Source organism: Tripterygium wilfordii, chromosome 17 (assembly GCF_013401445.1).
Source record: "Tripterygium wilfordii isolate XIE 37 chromosome 17, ASM1340144v1, whole genome shotgun sequence".
Classification (NCBI taxonomy): domain Eukaryota; kingdom Viridiplantae; phylum Streptophyta; class Magnoliopsida; order Celastrales; family Celastraceae; genus Tripterygium; species Tripterygium wilfordii.
Window position 1 is genome coordinate 3,969,765 of NC_052248.1, and position 7,863 is coordinate 3,977,627.

Below are 7,863 nucleotides of genomic sequence, written 5' to 3' on the forward strand. Positions count from 1 at the left end.
CCTTCCTACTTTTTCTTCATCGAAAATAGATGTTGATAATTCGTCCAGATCATACTCCTCCACTACATCACCCAATCGAAGACCTCCTCCGTTGACCGCCTCCTTGAAACTCTATTTGTAATCATGACTCCCACCTCTTGGATCAAGATTTCTGAGTTGTTTTCTTCCCATTGCACCCTTGTTGCCAAAAGAGTTAGTGAAGTCTCCGTTATATTCGGCCTCATTCGGCTCATATAAATTTGGTGGCGGGTTTTGTTACAATATTAGCGCGACATCAAACTGTTATGCTAAGAGCTATATATTCCTCATAAATGTTTTCACTCTTTGTTCTATTTGCTCAAAGTGTTGATCTAAAGGAGCATCTTCCCTTGCATGCACCTGTTCCAATGTCCCTTGTCTTCCCGCAACTTGTTTCTTTGGCGGCATGATTCAGGCACTTGCTGATTCTCTTATACCCACTGATGTAGAGCTTGGTCAAACAGATGGAAAATTCGAAATACGATATCAACTTCTACTAAATTCAATCCACCAAGAATTGATCAAAATAGGGAAAAAGGAAAATGAAATCTCCAATTTAATTATAATTTTCAACAGTGATCTCGTTCATGAGAGATTACAATCCTTAAATATATAAAAAATATAATCAAATCATAAATCATTTCTAACAAGAAAAGAATAAAACTACTCCTAAAGTTATGACCTTTTTTAGCGCACATGGATCAAAGTTGCTTGTCAATCACAATCCAAGGACGTCTGATTCATAGGTCCCATAACCCGCATCAATATTCCACATTTTGACTAATTGTACAACGTGTTTGGTATTAATCTTGGAGGCATTAGTATATTTAAGAGAGCTGGTCTATATATTTTTGGCAGACATGCAAGTATGAAAAACGTTGCATCTTCCTCTTAATGATTTAGCTCAATAAAGAGTTGTTTATTTATGCATGGTGAAGCATAATGAGTGGATATTAAGACGACTTGTTGATAAGGAATCTTAATATCTTATATACTGTGGATAATGACATGTGATTTGATGCTGATAATCATGATTTTTACCACCTACGAATATTAACAAAATCAATCAAAGAAAACAAAAAAAAAGTGTTTGCTTTCTCTCTGTAAATAAGAGATCATTCTAGTTGCGGTCGGTGTATCATTGTTATTGGGAAAATGATAACGGGGTGTCCTTATGACACAAAATAAAGATGAAAAATGTGTATTAGAGTCTTAAATGTTATATTGAAATATGTATTTCAATTATGTGATCATAGAATATTCATCACACGTGATATACAGTGATTGCAAAATCTAAAATTTTTATCTTATGCCTTAAGGACTTCCGTTATCGATAACACCCCTGTTATTGGTTGTGAAAGATAAGCTTAGGTGGTCAACATTGGCCTATTAATGATGAGGCGATACCCAACCTTTTTGACTAATTAATAATTAATATTATTGTTGGGACTTTGGACAAATATGTGTATTTAAAAAAAAAAAAAAAAAAGAGCTGCCATGGTTTTTGGACAGACATGCTGCATGAAAAACGGGGGATCTTTCTCTTAATTATTTTCTTTGATCTTGTAACCCTTTTCTTTTATTTTATAAGGTACACAAATTGGCTTATCAATCATCATTAATTTTTTTTTTCTTTATTTCCTATGAATATTTAATATTATTGTTGAGACCATATGACGTGTATTTAAGACAGCTGTCTTATTTTTGGAGAGGCATGCATGCATGCAAAACGTTTTGGATCTTTCTCTTAATTATTTTTTTAAAATCTTGTCAGACTTTTCTTCCATTTTTATAAGGCAGACAAATACATTAAATGTAAACATATAGATTTTTTTATATTTTATTGATTTCAATTTTGTAAGTATGGGAGCTAGATGTGACTGGTTGCAATCCTTTGCTTAATCCTTGTGGACAACTCCTTTACAAAACAGATAACCCATGTCAGAACTCATCAAACGTTACGAAATGGTCAGTGATCACGCAGAGTCATTTGACGGTCAGTTTTTGTCAAGTCTTGATCAGTCAACGCGTTGATGTTTCTCGTTGACCGATCGAAAAAATGTTAATAGAATAAACTTAGTGGTACGAAAATCAGTGATCATTTCGTAACACTCTGCAAAATCAACCGAACACTCTACAAAATTAGTGACAATTTCGTAACGTTTGATCTTTTAGTGATTGAGTTGTTAATAATTGTTTTCGTAGTGGACTTATTGGAACATGTATTTCCAATTATGCCCTTATTAATAATTTCCCCGTTTTTACACCTTTATATTTTGATATTGATATTCCCTTTTTTTTCAGTAATCGAATTAATGTATAGAGAATTCGAAATTTACTTTACTATGGCTCCGTTTGGTAGAGCGGTTGTGTTGATTTTCAACCCTAACTGTTAAGCTGTGAAAAAAAAACTGAGCTTAAAGCTCAAAAATAAGTTATAAGGTGTTTGGTGAATTGAAAGCTATTTGTAGCTTATAAGCTATTGAATGAGTTAAGTAAAATATATTTAGTTGTATTATTTTTAATTTATAAGTATAATTTATTATGTACAAATTATAATTACTTTAGGTAAACATTAAATATATAATATATTTAATATAAATATATAATATAAATATATATAATTTCTTATAGATAATTATAATAATTATAAATTAATAAATATAAAATATTATTAAGAATTTTGTATGTTATTAAGAATTTAATTTAATAGTACATTTTCTATGTTATTAAGAATTTAATTTATTTTATATAAATATTATTCAATCATAATACAGGTGGGTCCCATCATTTTTAAATAAAAAAGTAATTTTTAACATGTGGGATCCACATGGGTCCCATATTAAAAAAAAAAAAAAGGCACATAAACCGCTGTTGAAAAAGCTCCAAATTGAAGCTTTTTTAACTTGGGCGTTGCCGCCCCATTTTGAGGGCGGTAATGCAGACGCAGAACGGAAGTTAGTAAGAAGGGATTTGATCACGTCAAAACCCAAAAATAATCAAGCAGAGTCTCTAACAGAGAGCTGCACACGTGAATCAGTTTACTGAAGAAAATTTTAGAATAAAAAGCATCCTACAACGTTACAGTAGGTGACCCTTTTATAAGGCTCCTAAAATAAGAAATTAACTAGGATTATTACTCCTAAAATCATATAATACTAATCAGAAATAGACTAGGACTTATACTCCTAAACAATCATGGAAACTTAGAAATACTAGAACCAGGACTTAAAAAAACAAACAAAACTACCGGGCCCTCTTATTCTTCTTATAGTGGTCCAATTGCTTCATAAAAATGTCCTCAAGATGTTCTACATCAGTCCCCTCTACTTGTGCAGAACTCGTCCTCGAGTGAAATTCAGGATACAATGGCTCGTCATCGTGAAACTCATATAAATCAGCCACATTAAAAGTGCGAGAATAACCATATCTTCAGGCAAAGCAACAACATAAGCATTATCATTGATCTTCTTCAAGATCTTATAAGGACCGTACTTCTTAGGCTTTAATTTGTAACGGCCAACCGGAAACGCTCCTTCGTAAGAAAACCATAACTGAATCACCTTCGTGAACACTTTGAGTCTCTATGCTTATCAGCGGATTTCTTGTACCTCTCATTAGTCTCTTCTAGCTTCTGTTTTACTTCATCTTGCACAGCTTGTGCTTGTTCAGCAAATTTCTCTGCTGCACTACTGAAACCAGCCCCTTTGTGAATGGAACTAGATCAACAGTATGTCGAGGTGGAAATATGTATACCACACTAAAAGGAGACTTCCCGGTAGCACTATGGACAGTACTATTATAAGCAAATTCAGCTTGGTAAAGCATGATCCCACTGTGTAGGACGATCCTGGCAAATACAACGAATCAGGTTGCCCATAGTTCGGTTAGTAACTTCAGTTTGACCATCAGATTGAGGATGGGCAGTTGACTTCGATTTAAAGAAGTATTAAACATCTTCCATAACATAACCCAAAAGTGGCTCAGAAACTTCGTATCTCTATCCGAAGTAATGGAACGAGGTACACCGTGGAGTCGTACTACTTCTTTGAAAATAGGCGCGCTATGTGAGAGGCATCAGATGTTTTCGCAAGGTATAAAATGCGCCATTTTTGAATCTGTCAACAACAACAAACACAGAGTCCACTCCTCGTTGTGTTCGAGGCAAGCCTAGCACGAAATCCATTGATAGGTCTTCCCAAATATTTTCTGGAACAGGCAAGGGCATATATAGTCCAGTATTTTGTGACTGACCTTTGATACTTGACAAGTATAACACCTTTGCACAAACTTTCCAGCATCCTTTTTCAATTGTGGCCAATAATACCTCTCTTCTAGACTTGCTACTGTTTTGTCCCTTCCCATGTGACCAGCAAGACCACCTCCATGAATATCTCGAATCAATTTTTCCCTTAAAGATGTTTTAGGAATACACAGACGATTACCTTGAAATAGATACCCGTCAGTCACATGATAGCCATTGATCGTTGTCTATTCATACATTAGCCCAAATTTCCCGAAAATCGTCATCTCTTGATAAAGTTCCTTTAAATACTCAAACCCAACAATCTATGGGACAATGTAATTACAAGCTAGCTCTTCGGCTCAAGGCATCAGCGACTTTGTTCGTCACTCCCGATTTATGCTTGATGACAAAAGTGAATCTTTGTAAAGCTGTAGCCTAGCATGAATTCCATCCAAGTGTTTTTGGCTTTGGAGATACTTCAAAGCTTGGTGTCAGTATATAACACGAACTCCCGCTGGATAGATAACTTTCCCAATTTTATGCGCGGACCACCGCATAAAATTCTTGATCATAAGTACTCCACTTTTGTCGGCTTCACTTAATTTCTCACTGAAAAACGCGATCGGCCGATGTTCTTGTGACAACACAGCTCCAATTCCAACACCACATGCATCGCATTCTACCTCGAAAACTTTCTCAAAACTAGGTAAAGCCAAAACGGGAGCTGTGCACAACTTCTCCTTGATTAATGCAAACTACTTTCTGCTTCATTGCCCCAGTTGAATTTGCCTTTCTTTAAACATTCTGTTATGGGAGCCATGATGGTGCTAAAATTCTTGATGAACCTGATAAAAAGTGGCCAATCCTGAAAACTTCGAACCTCGGTAATGGACTTAGGTGTCGGCCATCTTGGATAGCACGAATTTCTCTTCATCTACATGAATTCCTTCTGAACTAACAATATACCCCAAGAATATCAGTCGGTTGGTTGAGAAACTACACTTCTTTCGATTGATGAAAAGCTTATTTTCTTGTAAGACTTGCAATACTTGACGAAGTTGTTCAATGTGTTCCTCTTCAGATTGCTGTAGATGAGGATGTCGTCGAAATAAACGACAACAAATTTCCAATGAACGGTCTTAAGACTTGGTTCATCAATCGCATAAAGGTGCTGGGCGCATTCGACAAACCAAACGGCATAACAAGCCATTCATATAAACCATCTTTGGTCTTGAAAGCAGTCTTCCACTCATCTCCAGGCCTGATACGAATTTGGTGGTAACCACTACGAAGATCTATTTTTGAAAATATTTTTGACCCTCTAGCATGTCCAACATGTCATCTAAACGAGGGATAGGAAATCGGTATTTGATTGTTATCTTGTTAATGGCTCGACTATCGATACACATTCGCCAACTTCCATCTTTTTTGGGAACCAATAGCGCTGGTATAGCACACGGGCTCATGCTTTCTTGATAAATCCCTTCTGAAGTATTCCTCCACCTTCTTTTAAATATCATTCTGTTTTGGGCTCATCCTATAGTGTGCCAAATTTGGAAGGGATGCACAGGAATTAAGTCTATGTGGTGTTGAACATCTCTCATTGGCGGCAATTGGTCTGGTAAATCTCCGCCCGGTTCTTCGAACTCCTTTAATAGCAATTTTACTTTATCAAAATCGTTGTGATTACACCACCTTGTTCCATAGCTGCCAATCCTTTAAGTGTCAAAAAAAAACTGTCCTTACTTGACTTATATCTGCTTCAAGTTCGTGCAGATTTGGAAAGAATTAAGAATGAACTCCCCTCTACTTTAGAACTACTATTGGCACGTTGATCTTCAAGAGGCACCATAGCAATTTTGTGTCCTTCCCAATTGAACAGATAGGTGTTATCTTTACCTCGAAAAGTAACATCGACATCGTACTGCCATGGCCGCCCAACAAATATGACTAGCGTCCATATCGACCACATCACAAAGTACTTCAGACTTGTAATGCTTTCCAATAGAAAGAGGCACTCTACAATTTGAGTTACTTTAACAGTAGGCCCCTTGTTGATCCAGCTAATTGAATATGGCGAAGGGTGCTTTTCCGTTGGAAGTTTGAGATGTTTCACCAGCCTACTCGCCACAAAATTCTCACAACTTCCGCTATCAATGATCAAGTTGCAAATTTTTGATTAACTGAGCACTTTGAATGAAAGATTTTGTGTCGTTGGCCTTGATTTTCTTGTTTGGAGAGGAGGACGTTGCACAATACAGTTGACATGCTCTCTACTTTCATCCTCTTCTGCGATTTCTGCTCTAAATAAGGATCTTCACCTTCGTAACCAAACTCCTCATCATAATGTCAATTCGATCTTCTTTGGTAACAAGATTTGGGCGACGATCTGGACATTGATTGGAGCGGTGCCCAGGCTTTCCACACCTAAAGCACTTATCCGGTGTAGGCCTGGCATAAGGATCTGGATTACGCATATTACCTGGATTGCGAGATGCAGTTCTATTTGTTGTTGCAGAGTTCTGTCCGCCATTGCCACCACTACTAGTTCCTGCGACATTCCGCATTGGCAATCCTTGTGGCCTTGCATGATTTGATGATGCTTGGGGTGTTTTCCTCGATCATTTGTGGATTCTAATTGCTGCATCCTGTACCTATTTGTTGAGGCAGCGGCTTCCTTTTTCCGTCATCTCTGCTCGAATAGCTAAACTGATTGCATCATCCAATGAGTGGATAATTTGCATCCTCATATGGTCTTGAATGGATGGTTTTAGACCACCCCTATACCTTGCCACTTTCTGGCCCTCGGTCTCTGCCAAATTGTTGCGTTCAGATAGTTTTTGAAATTCTGTGGTATATTCAAAAACTGATCGATACTCTCCTTCCACAATTTTGATATAGATCAAATAGATGCTGGTCATAATCTGATGGAAGAAACCGATCCATCATAAGTTCTTTCATCCTCCTCCATGTATTGGGTTCTCTACCACGCCTTCTCCTATCTAATTGAAGTCGATCCCACCAAACAGCAGCAGCCCCTTCAGTTTCCAAGCAACAATTTTCTGGGCTCGCTCTGGTGATAATCCCATCATCTCTACAAAGCGATCAACTTCTGAAATCCAATCGAGGAAATCTTCTATTTGAAGATTTCCGTTGAATGATGAAAAGTCAGTTTTCATCCGATAATCATCTAACTCTCGATTTCTCCTAGGAGGTTCCGCTTCTTCAAGCTCCTCATCCTCTGGATCTGAATCATGCATGTCAGCATGTCTTCGTTGCGGTCTCCTATCACCAACTCGTCGGCCTTGGGCAATTCCTTCGGCACGATTTTGTTGAGCTACGGGTGCTATGTTAGCATTCAGATTGAGGCCTTGAAGTAACTCGCGCATCTCTTGGATATTCCTTTGAATATCAGTAAGCTGTTCTCCATGCCCATCAATCGCATCCCACACGTCACCACGATTCCCACGAGCACCGTCAATGGGATCACCTCTGTTTTGCAGGGCAGCCATCAAGCCAGGTGAATCCTTGCTCCAATACCACTTGACGCAGAAACGGAAGTTAGTAAGAAGGGATTTGATCACATCAAAACCCCAAAA